Source organism: Oncorhynchus nerka, unplaced genomic scaffold (genome assembly GCF_034236695.1).
Source record: "Oncorhynchus nerka isolate Pitt River unplaced genomic scaffold, Oner_Uvic_2.0 unplaced_scaffold_1458, whole genome shotgun sequence".
In the NCBI taxonomy this organism is placed as follows: Eukaryota; Metazoa; Chordata; class Actinopteri; order Salmoniformes; family Salmonidae; genus Oncorhynchus; species Oncorhynchus nerka.
The window spans coordinates 67932-86763 of record NW_027039857.1 but is presented as its reverse complement, the minus strand read 5'-3'; the positions used below and the strand labels follow the sequence as shown (position 1 = coordinate 86763).

The window sequence follows — 18832 nt, the reverse complement described above, 5'->3', positions numbered from 1 at the left end:
CATCAACTATATGAATACACATAACAATATCATCAACTATATGAATACACATAACAATATCATCAACTATATGAATACACATAACAATATCATCAACTATATGAATACACATAACAACTATATATATGAATACATAACAATATCATCAACTATATGAATACACATAACAATATCATCAACTATATGAATACAATAACAATATCATCAACTATATGAATACACACAACAATATCATCAACTATATGAATACACATAACAATATCATCAACTATATGAATACACATAACAATCGTTGTCTTACCTTTTATCTCTCAATAGAAACAGAGTCTGAATGATCATTCGGTCGTCGAAAGTTGCTTTTGTTTGCTCTGCTCATTTACATATCAGGTTCTGCCTGTTCTCTCTCCCTCCCTCTCTTTTTACAGCTCTTACAATGTGCCTTGGAATACATTCTACAACTGTCTGGAACTCTATTGGAGGGATGTGACATCATTATTCCACAAGAAATTCCATCATTTGGTGTTTTGTTGATGGTTGTGTTCAATTGTGTTGAGACCTGGTGACTGAGACGGCCATGGCATATTGTGAAACATATGTTCAGCAGTCTTCATCACTGAAGGTCCTGCCAAATGTGCCCCAGCAAACACCAATCGTTAAGCTCTTCCCGAGCAGGGTCGCAGTCTCTCCTGGTTGCAGCTCCTCTCTCCCCAGGGGTAGCAGCTCCTCTCTCTCACCAGGAGTAGCAGCTCCTCTCTCCCCAGGGGTAGCAGCTCCTCCCAGCTCCTCTCACCCCAGGGGTAGCAGCTCCTCTCTAACCAGGAGTAGCAGTTCCTCTCCCACCAGGGGTAGCAGCTCCTCTCTCCCCATGGATAGCAGCTCCTCTCTCTCTGGGGGAAGCAGCTCCTCTTTCCCCTAGGATTTGAAGACATTGGTGGCTTAGCCCATAGGCAGTAGGGGGGTCCGGGATGGAATTTCAACAGCTTAATCCATGAATATAACACCAGTGTTTTGTCAAAAACCCTCAACAACTTCAAACATGGACTCTGACCTGTCCAATGAGCCAAACTTTCTCTCTCCATCACATCCTATTCTTCTGTTGCTGTCTCCGTGTCTTGTCTGGTGTTTCTCTCCATCATATCCTATTCTGTTGCTGTCTCTGTGTCTTGTCTGGTGTCTCTCTCTATCATATCCTATTCTTCTGTTGCTGTCTCTGTGTCTTGTCTGGTGTCTCTCTCTATCCTATTCTTCTGTTGCTGTCTCTGTGTCTTGTCTGGTGTCTCTCTCTATCATATCCTATTCTTCTGTTGCTGTCTCCGTGTCTTGTCTGGTGTCTCTCTCCATCATATCCTATTCTGTTGCTGTCTCTGTGTCTTGTCTGGTGTCTCTCTCTATCATATCCTATTCTTCTGTTGCTGTCTCTGTGTCTTGTCTGGTGTCTCTCTCTATCATATCCTATTCTTCTGTTGCTGTCTCTGTGCCTTGTCTGGTGTATCGCTTTAGTTTTCCAATCCAAAAAGGTCAAGGGGATACTGTGGTAGCTTAACTTATTTTGGGCCTGTGTTGGGCTGTTGTGGTGTTGTGGTGACTTATTTTGGGCCTGTGTTGGGCTGTAGTGGTGACTTTATTACTGCCACACCGGAGTCAAATTTCACAAGACTTTTGAGTCATGGTAATCTCTTCTTATGCATCATGCAGCCCATATAGATTTTGATAAGACATTCTAAGCTCTAGAGGAGTATTAGGCCGACGTGAAGCGAAAATTAAATTAACAGGGAAAGGTAGTGGAACTTGAATTATAATTCTTTGCATGATAGGACTTTAAAAAGTTACAATATGTGAAGAAAGTGGCAATATTTTGAAAATAAAATGACAATATTTTAAGAATGAACTTGAAATATAATTTTGATAATGAAGTCAAACATTTTTGATAGTGCTTTAAAAAGTGGCAATATTTTGAGAATAAACTCCAAATTTATATTTTGAATGAAGTAAAAAAGAATTGAATAAATCCTGTTATATTTCTAGATGAATGTAGGGGATGTGTTTAAGTGCATGTCTCCCTGACTACCTGTTGCTCTGCCACTGTTGAAATGCCTCAGTAGATGCAAAATACAAAAATAGTCCAATTAAATATTAATAGAAATACAAGTGTTATACATCGGCTTAAAGATGAACTTCTTGTTAATCCAGCCGCTTTGTCAGATTTCAAAAAGGCTTTACGGCGAAAGCACACCATGCGATTATCTGAGGACAGCGCCCTGCTTACTAAAGCATACAAACATTTAACCAAGTAAAGGAACGATAAAAGTCAGAAATAGCGATAAAATTAATCACTTAACTTTGATGATCTTCATATGGTTGCACTCACAAGAGTTCCCGTTACACAATAAATGTTTGTTATGTTCGAAAAAGTTCCTCTTTATGTCCCAAAAACTCAGATTTATTGGCGCGTTTTGTTCAGTAATCCACTGGCTCAAAGGTGGTCACGACATGCAGACGCATACATCCAAATAGTACCAGTAAAGTTCATTGAAACATGTCAAACAATGTTTATAATTAATCCGCAGGTTGTCTATTGTCTAAATAATCGATAATATTTCAACCGGACAATCGGGTCTTCAATAGAAAGGAGAAGAACGAACGGCGCACAATCGGTCATGCGCTCAAAACAGCTCTTGTTCATTCTAGAGTCCACTGAAAGAATGGTCTCATTCTTCCTCATTTTTCATAATACAAGCCTGAAACAATGTCTAAAGACTGTTGACATATAGTGGAAGCCATAGGAACAGCAATATGGTCCAAATACATACTGTATAGGCATTCAATAGAAAAGTACCCCACATCAAAAATATCCCACCTCAGGTTTTCGCCTGCCATATCAGTTCTGTAGAACAATGGACCTGTAGAATGAAATTAGTTATACAACCTCTATGATTAATTTCATTGGTCAGTTCTACCAGTTGATGTGAGATTTTTAGATGACATAATATTTGAGGACACATCATTTAAGGGCCTATGTAATTTTCATGTTTTGTTCACCTACAATCTAACCACAAATCTGTTGTTCATTCATTTCCCCTCCCTTTCTGGCTGCCCTCCCCCTTCCCTCCCTTCCTGGCTGCCCTCCCCCTTCCCTCCCTTCCTGGCTGCCCTCCCCCTTCCCTCCCTTCCTGGCTGCCCTCCCCCTTCCCTCCCTTCCTGGCTGCCCTCCCCTTCCCTCCCTTCCTGGCTGCCCTCCCCCTTCCCTACCTTTCTGGCTGCCCTCCCCCTTCCCTACCTTTCTGGCTGTCCTCCCCCTTCCCTCACTTTCTGGCTGCCCTCCCCTTCCCTCCCTTCCTGGCTGCCCTCCCCCTTCCCAACCTTTCTGGCTGCCCTCCCCTTCCCTACCTTTCTGGCTGTCCTCCCCCTTCCCTACCTTTCTGGCTGCCCTCCCCCTTCCCTCCCTTTCTGGCTGCCCTCCCCTTCCCTACCTTTCTGGCTGCCCTCCCCTTCCCTCCCTTTCTGGCTGCCCTCCCCCCCTCCCTTTCTGGCTGCCCTCCCCTTCCCTACCTTTCTGGCTGCCCTCCCCTTCCCTACCTTTCTGGCTGCCCTCCCCTTCCCTCCCTTTCTGGCTGCCCTCCCCCTTCCCTCCCTTCCTGGCTGCCCTCCCCCTTCCCTACCTTTCTGGCTGCCCTCCTGGCCCCTCCCCTTCCCTCCCTTTCTGGCTGCCCTCCCCTTCCCTCCCTTTCTGGCTGCCCTCCCCTTCCCTCCCTTTCTGGCTGCCCTCCCCCTTCCCTCCCTTTCTGGCTGCCCTCCCCTCCCCTTCCCTCCCTTTCTGGCTGCCCTCCCCCTTCCCTCCCTTTCTGGCTGCCCTCCCCCTTCCCTTCTCAGTTCAAGTTTGTTTATTATATACACATGATATACACTGTGTACAAAACATTAGGAAAACCTGTTTTTTCCATAACAGACTGACCAGGTGAATCCAGGTGAAAGCTATGATCCCTTATTGATGTCACCTAGGGCTGTGTCGATCATGACATTTTGTCAGCCGGTCATTGTCATGCAGACTGACAGTCTCATGGTAATTGACCCTTAATCAACATCAACACATGAAGCATCTCCTGGATTCCACTCATATCCTACAAGCTGATACACAGACCTTTGTTTTACATTTTAAAAAGTCTAATAAATCCATGTAATAAATTCTACACCATCACAATAACTATATTATTTATTTTAGACAGGTGTAAAGAAACATGACATGAGGAAAATCTATTTCAGAAGAACACACTAAGAATCCAGGCTGTATCCCAACCGGCCGTGACTGGGAGTCCCATAGGGCAGTGCACAATTGGCCCAGCGTCGTCCAGGTTTGGCCGTGGTAGGCCGTCATTGTAAATAAGAATGTGTTCTTAAAACGGACTTGCCTAGTTAAATAAAGGTTACCATTTTTTTAGGAGAAAAAAATAATTTGGGATTTAATTTGTTGAAATGTAAAAAAAACTTCTAACAAGAAACTTTTCATCTTTAGAGTTGCTCTTTTAACCTTTCCTAATCAATGGTTTCATATTTTAACCTTTCCTAATCAATGGTTTCATATTTTAACCTTTCCTAATCAATGGTTTCATATTTTAACCTTTCATAATCAATGGTTTCATATTTTAACCTTTCCTAATCTATGGTTTCATATTTTAACCTTCCTAATCAATGGTTTCATATTTTAACCTTTCCTAATCAATGGTTTCATATTTTAACCTTTTCTAATCAATGGGTTCCTATTTTAACCTTTACTAATCAATGGGTTCCTATTTTAACCTTTACCAATCAATGGGTTCATATTTTAACCTTTACTAATCAATGGTTTCATATTTTAACCTTTACTAATCAATGGGTTCCTATTTTAACCTTTACTAATCAATGGTTTCATATTTTAACCTTTACTAATCAATGGGTTCCTATTTTAACCTTTACTAATCAATGGGTTCATATTTTAACCTTTACTAATCAATGGTTTCATATTTTAACCTTTACTAATCAATGGGTTCATATTTTAACCTTTACTAATCAATGGTTTCATATTTTAACCTTTACTAATCAATGGGTTCCTATTTTAACCTTTACTAATCAATGGGTTCATATTTTAACTGTTTCAAATGATCAATGGTTTCATATTTTAACCTTTACTAATCAATGGGTTCCTATTTTAACCTTTACTAATCAATGGGTTCCTATTTTAACTGTTTCAAATGATCACTCTTATGCTCAACATAAAACACACAACACTTCATCTGAACACACCAGAATGAGAAAAATATCCTTTCTATTTTATTCTGCTAAATTCAATTATATTTTTCTACTATAAAATAATACAATATAAATGTGGTTTCATATTTTATTTTAACCTTTTTAACCTAATCAATGGTTTCATATTTTAACCTTTCCTAATCAATATTTTAACCTTTACTAATCAATGGTTCCCTATTTTAAACCTTTCCTAATCAATGGTTTCATATTTTAACCTTTACTAATCAATGGGTTCCTATTTTAACCTTTACTAATCAATGGGTTCATATTTTAACCTTTACTAATCAATGGGTTCCTATTTTAACCTTTCCTAATCAATGGTTTCATATTTTAACCTTTCCTAATCTATGGTTTCATATTTTAACCTTTACTAATCAATGGGTTCATATTTTAAACATCCTTATCATAAATGGTTCCTGGAGGAACTGGTGCCCTATTTGTATCAATAACTTCAGCATGACTACTACCACCCACATCCACATTCCATTCTGGAACGTTCTCTGAACAGCTTCTTCTATCCACGTCAACATTCCGTTCTGGAACGGTTCTGAACAGCTACTACCACCCACATCAACATTCCATTCCAGGACAGACTGGTAGCTACACAACAACACTTACTGGAAAACAACTACAGTTTCTCGAAATGTACACAACAAACTCCTGCTAAGTCGTAGTCCCTGTTCTGAATTCATTAGGGAGAAGAATGTCAAGGAATGTTTGCTAGCTAACTGGCTAATTTCAGCTAGCTAATGTCAATTACCTCTGGTCAATGATTACATGTTGTAGCTAGCTAATGTCAATTACCTCTGGTCAATTATTACATGTTGTAGCTAGCCAATGTTTTGACCCGATTGGTTCCAAACCAGAGTTTAAACCAGCGCTCAGTTTTTAGTAAGCTGTATGGGAACAGGACCCCAACCTGCTGTATGGGGACATGACCCCCACCTGCTGTATGGGAACAGGACCCCCACCTGCTGTATGGGAACAGGACCCCACATGGTGTATGGGAACAGGACCCCCAAACTGCTGTATGGGAACAGGACCCCCACCTGCTGTATGGGGACAGGACCCCACATGGTGTATGGGGAACAGGACCCCACCTGCTGTATGGGAACAGGACCCCCACATGGTGTATGGGAACAGAACCCCCACCTGCTGTACGGGGACAGGACCCCCACCTGCTGTATGGGGACAGGACCCCCAACTGCTGTATGGGAACAGGACCCCCAACTGCTGTATGGGAACAGGACCCCCACATGGTGTATGGGGACAGGACCCCCACATGGTGTATGGGAACAGGACCCCCACATGGTGTATGGGGACAGGACCCCACATGGTGTATGGGACAGGACCCCACATGGTGTATGGGAACAGGACCCCCACCTGCTGTATGGGGACAGGACCCCACCTGCTGTATGGGGGCACAGGACCCCACATGGTGTATGGGGACAGGAACCCACATGGTGTATGGGGACAGGACCCCACATGGTGTATGGGGACAGGACCCCACATGGTGTATGGGAACAGGACCTCCACCTGCTGTATGGGAACAGGACCCCCACATGGTGTATGGGGACAGGACCCCATGGTGTATGGGGACACCCCCACCTGCTGTATGGGAACAGGACCCCACCTGCTACTGGGGACCACCCCCACATGGTTCTGGGAACAGCCTGTATGGGGACAGGACCCCCACATGGTGTATGGGAACAGGACCCCCACATGGTATGGGAACAGGACCCCCACCTGCTGTATGGGGACAGGACCCCCACATGGTGTATGGGGACAGGACCCCACAGGTGTATGGGGACAGGACCCCACATGGTGTATGGGGACAGGACCCCACATGGTGTATGGGAACAGGACCCCCACCTGCTGTATGGGGACAGGACCCCCACCTGCTGTATGGGGGCAGGACCCCCACATGGTGTATGGGGACAGGACCCCACATGGTGTATGGGGACAGGACCCCACATGGTGTATGGGGACAGGACCCCCACCTGGTGTATGGGGACAGGACCCCCACCTGCTGTATGGGACAGGACCCCCACATGGTGTATGGGGACAGGACCCCCATGGTGTATGGGGACAGGACCCCACCTGGTGTATGGGAACAGGACCCCATGCTGTATGGGGACAGGACCCCACATGGTGTATGGGGACAGGACCCCACATGGTGTATGGGAACAGGACCCCCATGGTGTATGGGGACAGGACCCCCACCTGCTGTATGGGGACAGGACCCCCACCTGCTGTATGGGGACAGGACCCCACATGGTGTATGGGAACAGGACCCCCACATGGTGTATGGGGACAGGACCCCCACATGGTGTATGGGGACAGGACCCCACATGGTGTATGGGGACAGGACCCCCACATGGTGTATGGGGACAGGACCCCACATGGTGTATGGGGACAGGACCCCACATGGTGTATGGGGACAGGACCCCCACCTGCTGTATGGGGACAGGACCCCACCTGGTGTATGGGGACAGGACCCCCACATGGTGTATGGGGACAGGACCCCACCTGGTGTATGGGAACAGGACCCCCACCTGGTGTATGGGAACAGGACCCCCACCTGCTGTATGGGGACAGGACCCCATCTTCCAGGCCCCTGACTGAGTTTGATTTAAGTAAAAGACATCATCCTTCAATTCCGCCTACTTGCTTCATTAACAGAACTGTGGGAAAACAATGCCCAACAGGCGTGGACAAAGGACACTGTATACCGGACCCCCGGCTAGCTAGCTACCGCTGTCACTCCAGCACCTTCTTCTGTTGGTTTATCGGTGGCGGCTGGTATCCAACGTTATTGTGAGTTGAGAAACCGGTACTGTGTTCAGTACATTGTTTGTGTCAATTTGTCAAGATGAAGGTACTCCCAGTATTATGTGAAATTACGTTCCGTGTAATATGTTCCCCCCTGTGCAGTGCAGTCAAGATGAGCCATCCAAGATGTCCACCATCAGGACACCCAAAGGTGTGTATACAGTCTTTCAATGATAAGACCCCCTAGCTGCTGTAAGGGGACAGTCTTTCAATGATAAGACCCCACAGCTGCTGTGGGACAGTCTTTCAATGATAAGACCCCCAGCTGCTGTAAGGGGACAGTCTTTCAATGATAAGACCCCTAGCTGCTGTAAGGGGACAGTCTTTCAATGATAAGACCCCAGCTGCTGTATGGGGACAGTCTTTCAATGATAAGACCCCTAGCTGCTGTATGGGGACAGTCTTTCAATGATAAGACCCCCCAGCTGCTGTATGGGGACAGTCTTTCAATGATAAGACCCCTAGCTGCTGTAAGGGGACAGTCTTTCAATGATAAGACCCCTAGCTGCTGGGGGACAGTCTTTCAATGATAAGACCCCACCTAGCTGCTGTGGGGACAGTCTTTCAATGATAAGACACCTAGCTGCTGTATGGGGACAGTCTTTCCCCACATAAGACCCCTAGCTGCTGTAAGGGGACAGTCTTTCAATGATAAGACCCCAGCTGCTGTAAGGGGACAGTCTTTCAATGATAAGACCCCCTAGCTGCTGTAAGGGACAGTCTTTCAATGATAAGACCCCTAGCTGCTGTAAGGGGACAGTCTTTCAATGATAAGACCCCCTAGCTGCTGTAAGGGGACAGTCTTTCAATGATAAGACAGGACCCCTAGCTGCTGTAAGTCTTTCAATGATAAGACCCCTAGCTGCTGTGACAGTCTTAACATGATAAGACCCCCTAGCTGCTGTATGGGGACAGTCTTTCAATGATAAGACCCCCTAGCTGCTGTATGGGGACAGTCTTTCAATGATAAGACCCCTAGCTGCTGTAAAGGGGACAGTCTTTCAATGATAAGACCCCCTAGCTGTGTAAGGGGACAGTCTTTCAATGATAAGACCCCCATAGCTGCTGTAAGGGGACAGTCTTTCAATGATAAGACCCCTAGCTGCTGTACCTCTACAGTCTTTCAATGATAAGACCCCCAGCTGCTGTATGGGACAGTCTTTCAATGATAAGACCCCTAGCTGCTGTAAGGGGACAGTCTTTCCCCATGATAAGGTCCCCTAGCTGCTGTACAGGGACAGTCTTTCAATGATAAGACCCCATAGCTGCTGTATGGGGACAGTCTTTCAATGATAAGACACCCATTAGCTGCTGTATGGGACAGTCTTTCAATGATAAGACCCCCAGCTGCTGTAAATGGACAGTCTTTCAATGATAAGACCCCCATAGCTGCTGTATGGGGACCCCCTTTGGGACACATGATAAGACCCCATAGCTGCTGTATGGGGACAGTCTTTCAATGATAAGACCCCCATGCTGTAAGGGAACAGTCTTTCAATGATAAGACCCCCTAGCTGCTGTAAGGGGACAGTCTTTCCAGGCCCCTGACTAAGACTAATAGCTGCATCCTTCAATGGACACTTGTGTTTCAATGATAAGACCAGCTGCTGTGTGGGACAGTCTTGTCATAAGACCCCCATAGGACTGCTGTATTACAGTCTTTCAATGATAAGACCCCTAGGTGCTGTACAGTCTTTCCATGATACATCCCCTCCATTGTGCAGTGATGATCAGTCTTTCAATGATGTGATCCCCTAGCTGCTGTACGACTCTTTCAATGATGATCCCCATAGCTGCATGTAGTGATGTCGACCCCCATTAGCTGCTGTAAGGGGACAGTCTTTCAATGATAAGACTACCCTAGCTGTGTAAGTGGACAGTCTTTCAATGATCAGACCCCCTTGCTGTAAGATGACAGTCTTAGTATTATAAGACCCCTAGCTGCTGTATGGGGACAGTCTTTCAATGATAAGACCCCTCCAGCTGCTGTACAGGGGACAGTCTTTCAATGATGACCCCATTGCTGTAAGGGTGATCCAGTCTTTCAATGATAAGACCCCTCCTGCTGTAAGGGGACAGTCTTTCAATGATAAGACCCCTAGCTGCTGTAAGGGGACAGTCTTTCAATGATAAGACCCCTAGCTGCTGTGATCCTCCACAGTCTTTCAATGATAAGACCCCCATAGCTGCTGTGATGTGACAGTCTTTCAATGATAAGACCCCTAGCTGCTGTCCATTAGGACAGTCTTTCAATGATAAGACCCCTAGCTGCTGTATGGACAGTCTTTCAATGATAAGACCCCCTAGCTGCTGATGTGACGGGGACAGTCTTTCAATGATAAGACCCCCTAGCTGCTGTATGGGACAGTCTTTCAATGATAAGACCCCTAGCTGCTGTAAGGGGACAGTCTTTCAATGATAAGACCCCTAGCTGCTGTAAGGGGACAGTCTTTCAATGATAAGACCCCTAGCTGCTGTACATGGGACAGTCTTTCAATGATAAGACCCCTAGCTGCTGAAGGGACAGTCTTTCAATGATAAGACCCCTAGGTGCTGTAAGGGGACAGTCTTTCAATGATAAGACCCCCAGCTGCTGTAAGGGACAGTCTTTCAATGATAAGACCCCCTAGCTGCTGTAAGGGGACAGTCTTAAAATTATAAGACCCCTAGTTGCTGTATGGGGACAGTCTTTCAATGATAAGACCCCTAGGTGCTGTAAGGGGACAGTCTTTCAATGATAAGACCCCTAGCTGCTGTAAGGGACAGTCTTTCAAAGATAAGCCCATAACGTGTTAAATACCTCTATATGTATATATATAAATACCTCTATATGTATATATATAAATACCTCTCTCCTCAATGCTGAGTGGTTTTCTCTCAATCCGATCTCAGGGTTGGATCATTGCTGCTGTGTCTGAACATGTGATTTCCCCAGTTGTCCCAGGTCACCACTTCCAGAAGGTCTGTGAAGACACTCTATTTCCAGCCTGCAGCCATGTGATCCCACATTTACTGGTTTCCTTTTCATTGTATGTATTTTCCAATGACAGCCTGTGTTGTGATGTCAGCAAGAAAACATTCTGATCAGTAACTGTTTATTAGAGGCTGTGACGGTCATTCACCATTTTTTACAGTTACATTTTTGTCATTTGACTTGAAAATGTCTGATTAAAAAGTATTTTATATTTCTTTGATGGACTAGTGATTCCCTCCATGGGACTACATGATGTGATCCCTCCATGGGACTACATGATGTGATCCCCTCCATTAGACTACATGATGTGATCCCCTCCATGGGACTACATGATGTGATCCCCTCCATGGGACTACATGATGTGATCCCCTCCATTAGACTACATGATGTGATCCCCTCCATTAGACTACATGATGTGATCCCTCCATGGGACTACATGATGTGATCCCCTCCATGGGACTACATGATGTGATCCCCTCCATGGGACTACATGATGTGATCCCCTCCATTAGACTACATGATGTGATCCCCTCCATGGGACTACATGATGTGATCCCCTCCATGGGACTACATGATGTGATCCCTCCATTAGACTACATGATGTGATCCCCTCCATTAGACTACATGATGTGATCCCCTCCATTAGACTACATGATGTGATCCCCTCCATTAGACTACATGATGTGATCCCCTCCATTAGACTACATGATGTGATCCCCTCCATTAGACTACATGATGTGATCCCCTCCATTAGACTACATGATGTGATCCCCTCCATTATGACTACATGATGTGATCCCCTCCATTAGACTACATGATGTGATCCCCTCCATTAGACTACATGATGTGATCCCCTCCATTAGGACTACATGATGTGATCCCCTCCATTAGACTACATGATGTGATCCCCTCCATGGGACTACATGATGTGATCCCCTCCATTAGACTACATGATGTGATCCCCTCCATTAGACTACATGATGTGATCCCCTCCATGGGACTACATGATGTGATCCCCTCCATTAGACTACATGATGTGATCCCCTCCATTAGACTACATGATGTGATCCCCTCCATTAGACTACATGATGTGATCCCCTCCATGTCTGACTACATGATGTGATCCTCCATTTATCTACTCAAGAAACAATGATTTGTTGGGGTGTGTGTGATGTGTGTCCCCTCCATTGACTAACATGTTTTATCCTGTCTAACCTTTAACCTTTTAAAAGGAGTCCTCAGGGGGTCATCCTAGGATATCCGGGGATGGACTGTCAGTGATGTGATCCCCTCCATTAGACTACATGATGTGATATTCCATTACATGATGTGGACCCCTTTTAAAATGCTGACCTAAACAGATCAATTTGACCCCATCCATTGAGATGTCTCAGTCCCATTAAACACATGATGTGATCCCCTCCATTAGACTCCAGAGATGTCTCAGTCCATTAAAACAGACTACATGATGATCCCCTCCATCTAGACTACATGATGTGATCCCCTCCATTAAACTACATGATGTGATCCCCTCCATGAGACTACATGATGAGATCCCCTCCATTCCACCACTAAAACATGATGGATCCCCTCCATCTAAAGACTACATGATGTGATCCCCTGCAGAGATTTGAAGATTGATCCCATCCATTTTTATCTAACATGATGTGATTTATTATACTTTTTATGATGTACATTATAAATTAATGTTTTTACTAATGTATTATAGCAAATGATATAGTATATATTTAATGATGTGATTATTATTTAATTTTCTTCACAAGAATGGACTCAATCCATTATGTATTTATCCCTCCATGACTGTTTTAACCAAACCCAGTTTTATGTCTCAAAGTGACTCAGAACTACATGAAAGGCTGTCAAGATCCCTGGCTCCACCTAGTGGATGTTCACAGTTATAGAAAACAATGACTTGACATTTTATAGTGTGTGTGTGTGGACTGTATCTGATGTTATCCCTCTTTCAATTTATAAGACAAATATTTAACATGTTCAAATATTTGGTTTCTGCAGACTTTTTTTTTAGATTGAATGACTACATACAATGTGAAAATTCATGTAAATGATCTGCATTTTTAAGTAAAATGTATATTGTAATATTATGTCAATCTATAAAGGTTATCCTACATTTACAAAGGAGCTACCTGAAGTAATGGATGTGGATCAAGAACCAACAGCCCAACAGAAGAGATTGTTATAGATAAAGAACCAACACCCCAACAGAAGTGATTGTTATAGAGGATAAAGAACCAACACCCCAACAGAAGTGATTGTTATAGAGGATAAAGAACCAACACCCCAACAGAAGTGATTGTTATAGAGGATAAAGAACCAACACCCCAACAGAAGTGATTGTTATGAGGATCAAGAACCAACACCCCAACAGAAGTGATTGTTATAGAGGATAAAGAACCAACACCCCAACAGAAGTGATTGTTATAGAGGATAAAGAACCAACACCCCAACAGAAGTGATTGTTATAGAGGATAAAGAACCAACACCCCAACAGAAGTGATTGTTATAGAGGATAAAGAACCAACACCCCAACAGAAGTGATTGTTATAGAGGATAAAGAACCAACACCCCAACAGAAGTGATTGTTATAGAGGGTAAAGAACCAACTGTGATTGTTATAGAGGTAAAGAACCAACACCCCAACAGAAGTGATTGTTATAGATAAAGAACCAACACCCCAACAGAAAGACTGTTATAGAGGATAAAGAACCAACACCCCAACAGAAGTGATTGTTATAGAGGGTAAAGAACCAACACCCCAACAGAAGTGATTGTTATAGAGGAAACCCTTAGACCATGACTGAGGAAAACAGAGTCAACAAGCAACAGACCCCATTTGATGTCCATGACTCTCAGGAAAACAGTTTTAAACAAGGCCCATGTAAAGTCCATGACTCTGCAGGAAAACAGTTTTAGTCAAAAGTTTCCCTAAAGTCCATGACTCTGCAGGAAAACAGTTTTCCCCTCAAAGACACTTTCCCTAAAGTCCATGACTCTGCAGGAAAACATGATGTGTCAACAAGCAACAGACACCCATTTCCCTGCTCCATGATCTGCAGGAAAACAGTTTTAGTCAACAAGCAACAGACACCCATTTCCCTAAAGTCCATGACTCTGCAGGAAAACAGTTTTAGTCAACTCAACAGACACCCATTTCCCCCATGACTAGGAAAACAGTTTTAGTCAACAAGGAACAGACACCCATTTCCCTAAAGTCCATGACTAGGAAAACAGGTCAACAAGCAACAGACACCCATTTCCTAAAGATGACTCTGAGGAAAACAGTTTTAGTCAACAAGAACAGACACCCATTTCCCTAAGATGACTCTGAGATGAAAACAGTTTTAGTCAACAAAACAGATGGATTTCCAAAGACCATGACTCTGCAGGAAAACAGTTTTAGGATGCAACAGACACCCATTTCCCTAAAGTCCATGACTCTGCAGGAAAACAGTTTTATCAACAAGCAACAGACACCCATTTCCCTAAAGTCCATGACTCTGCATAAAACAGTTTTAGTCAACAAGAACAGACACCCATTTCCCTAAAGTCCATGACTCTGCAGGAAAACAGTTTTTTGTCAACAAGCAACAGACACCCATTTCCCTAAAGTCCATGACTCTGCAGGAAAACAGTTTTAGTCAACAAGCAACATTTAAAGTCCATGACTCTTTTAAACAGTTTTAGTCAACAAGAACAGACACCCATTTCCCTAAAGTCCATGACTCTGCAGGAAAACAGTTTTAAACAAGCAACAGACACCCATTTCCCTAAAGTCCATGACTCTGCAGGAAAACAGTTTTAGTCAACAAGTTGACACCCATTTCCCTAAAGTCCATGACTCTGCAGGAAAACAGTTTTAGTCAACAAGCAATAGACACCCATTTCCCTAAAGTCCATGACTCTGCAGGAAAACAGTTTTAGTCAACAAGCAACAGACACCCATTTCCCTAAAGTCCATGACTCTGCAGGAAAACAGTTTTAGTCAACAAGCAACAGACACCCATTTCCCTAAAGTCCATGACTCTGCAGGAAAACAGTTTTAGTCAACAAGCAGACACCCATTTCCCTAAAGTCCATGACTCTGCAGGAAAACAGTTTTAGTCAACAAGAACAGACACCCATTTCCCTAAAGTCCATGACTCTGCAGGAAAACAGTTTTAGTCAACAAGTCAGACACCCATTTCCCTAAAGTCCATGACTCTGCAGGAAAACAGTTTTAGTCAACAAGCAACAGACACCCATTTCCAAAGTCCATGACTCTGCAGGAAAACAGTTTTAGTCAACAAGAACAGACACCCATTTCCCTAAAGTCCATGACTCTGCAGGAAAACAGTTTTAGTCAACAAGCAACAGACACCCATTTACCTAAAGTCCATGACTCTGCAGGAAAACAGTTTTAGTCAACAAGAACAGACACCCATTTCAAAGTCCATGACTTGCAGGAAAACAGTTTTAGTCAACAAACAGACACCCATTTCCCTAAAGTCCATGACTCTGCAGGAAAACAGTTTTAGTCAAAGAACAGACACCCCATTTCCCTAAAGTCCATGACTTGTTAGTTTTAGTCAACAAGCAACAGACACCCATTTCCCTAAAGTCCATGACTCTGCAGGAAAACAGTTTTAGTCAACAAGGGTAACAGAACCATTTCCCCAAAGTCCATGACTCTGCAGGAAAACAGTTTTAGTCAAAAGAACAACACCCATTTCCCTAAAGTCCATGATTGCAGGAAAACAGTTTAGTCACAAGCAACAGACACCCATTTCCCTAAAGTCCATGACTCTGCAGGAAAACAGTTTTAGTCAACAAGCAACAGACACCCATTTCCCTAAAGTCCATGACTCTGCAGGAAAACAGTTTTAGTCAACAAGCAACAGACACCCATTTCCCTAAAGTCCATGACTCTGCAGGAAAACAGTTTTAGTCAACAAGCAACAGACACCCATTTCCCTAAAGTCCATGACTCTGCAGGAAAACAGTTTTAGTCAACAAGCAACAGACACCCATTTCCCTAAAGTAAACTGAGAAAAAGAAACAGGAAATATGTTAATATATTATACATGATGTTTAAAAAAGATTTTTAGTTTTTATTATTAATACATTTTTAAAATATGATTTTATATTATTACAATGTATTTATTTAATTTTTATATACACAATTATTTTTATATATATTTTTGACTCCTCCAAGCATGGCAGACCCAATACAACAAGAGGAAGAGGAGGAAGAGGATAAGTCAGAGGACGATGATCATATACTGATTACTGCATCTGAACAGGTTTATACATTCAATGATGATGATGTCAATGATGTTGGTGATAAAGATGATGTGATGATCTATGATGAGGATGATGTGTTGATGAGGATGATATGTTGAGGTATGATGAGGATGATGTGTTGATGAGGATGATGTGTTGAGATATGATGAGGATGATGTGTTGAGGTTTGATGAGGATGATGTGTTGATGAGGATGATGTGATGATGAGGATGATGTGTTGAGCTATGATGAGGATGATGTGTTGATGAGGATGATGTGATGATCTATGATGAGGATGATGTGTTGATGAGGATGATGTGTTGATGAGGATGATGTGTTGAGATATGATGAGGATGATGTGTTGATGAGGATGATGTGATGATCTATGATGAGGATGATGTGTTGATGAGGATGATGTGATGATCTATGATGAGGATGATGTGTTGATGAGGATGATATGTTGAGGTATGATGAGGATGATGTGTTGATGAGGATGATGTGTTGAGCTATGATGAGGATGATGTGTTGATGAGGATGATGTGTTGATGTATGATGAGGATGATGTGTTGATGAGGATGATGTGTTGAGATATGATGAGGATGATGTGTTGATGAGGATGATGTGTTGAGGTATGATGAGGATGATGTGTTTACATTTACATTTAAGTCATTTAGCAGACGCTCTTATCCAGAGCGACTTACAAATTGGTGCTTTCACCTTATGACATCCAGTGGAACAGCCACTTTACAATAGTGCATCTAAATCTTTTAAGGGGGGTGAGAAGGATTACTTTATCCTATCCTAGGTATTCCTTAAAGAGGTGGGGTTTCAGGTGTCTCCGGAAGGTGGTGATTGACTCCGCTGTCCTGGCGTCGTGAGGGAGTTTGTTCCACCATTGGGGGCCAGAGCAGCGAACAGTTGAGGTATGATGAGGATGATGTGTTGATGAGGATGATGTGTTGAGGTATGATGAGGATGATGTGTTGATGTATGATGAGGATGATGTGTTGATGAGGATGATGTGTTGAGATATGATGAGGATGATGTGTTGATGAGGATGATGTGTTGAGGTATGATGAGGATGATGTGTTGAGATATGATGAGGATGATGTGTTGAGTTATGATGAGGAAGATGTGTTGAGGTATGACGAGGATGATGTGTTGAGGTATGAGGAGGATGATATGTTGATGTATGATGAGGATGATGTGTTGAGGTATGAGGAGGATGATGTGTTGATGTATGATGAGGATGATGTGTTGATGTATGATGAGGATGATGTGTTGAGGTATGATGAGGATGATGTGTTGATGAGGATGATGTGTTGAGTTATGATGAGGATGATGTGTTGATGAGGATGATGTGTTGAGTTATGATGAAGATGACGTGTTGAGTTATGATGAGGATGATGTATGATGAGGATGATGTGTTGAGGTATGATGAGGATGATGTGTTGAGATATGATGAGGATGATGTGTTGAGTTATGATGAGGAAGATGTGTTGAGGTATGATGAGGATGATGTTTTGAGGTATGAGGAGGATGATGTGTTTATGAGGATGATATGTTGAGTTATGATTAGGATGATGTGTTGAGGTATGATGAGGATGATGTGTTTATGAGGATGATATGTTGATGAGAGATGATGTGTTGAGGTATGATGAGGATGATGTGTTGATGAGGATGATGTGTTGATGAGGATGATGTGTTGATGAGGATGATGTGGATGATGGTATGATGAGGATGATGTGTTGAGTTATGATGAAGATGATGTGTTGATGAGGATGATGAGTTGATGTTGATGAGGATGATATGTTGAGTTATGATGAAGATGATGTGTTGATGAGGATGATGTGTTGAGTTATGATGAGGATGATGTGTTGAGTTATGATGAGGATGATGTGTTGAGTTATGAGAGATGATGTGAGTTATGATGAGGATGATGTGTTGAGATGATGAGGATGATGTGTTGAGTTATGATGAGGATGATGAGTTGATGTTTGATGAGGATGATGTGTTGAGTTATGATGAGGATGATGTGTTGAGAGGATGATGATTGAGGATGATGAGGATGATGTTTGAGTATGATGAGGATGATGTGTTGATGAGGATGATGTGTTGAGGTATGATGAGGATGATGTGTTGAGTTATGATGAGGATGATGTGTTGAGGTATGATGAGGAAGATGCGTTGAGGTATGAGGAGGATGATGTGTTGATGTATGATGAGGATGATGTGTTGAGGTATGATGAGGATGATGTGTTGAGGTATGATGAGGATGATGTGTTGAGTTATGATGAGGATGATGTGTTGATGAGGATGATGTGTTGAGTTATGATGAAGATGATGTGTTGAGTTATGATGAGGATGATGTATGATGAGGATGATGTGTTGAGGTATGATGAGGATGATGTGTTGAGATATGATGAGGATGATGTGTTGAGTTAT

At 43.1% G+C, this 18832-nt stretch overlaps 1 long non-coding RNA gene across 1 annotated transcript in view; it reads right to left on the bottom strand.

Annotated features, from left to right (window-relative positions):
* Positions 1-216: 216 nt before the first annotated feature.
* The window catches only part of LOC135568592 (uncharacterized), a 65801-nt gene continuing 47185 nt past the window's right edge, over positions 217-18832 (bottom strand). The window contains exon 3 of the long non-coding RNA XR_010462695.1: positions 217-912. This is a non-coding gene — a long non-coding RNA (uncharacterized LOC135568592). The remainder of the gene's footprint in view (positions 913-18832) is intronic.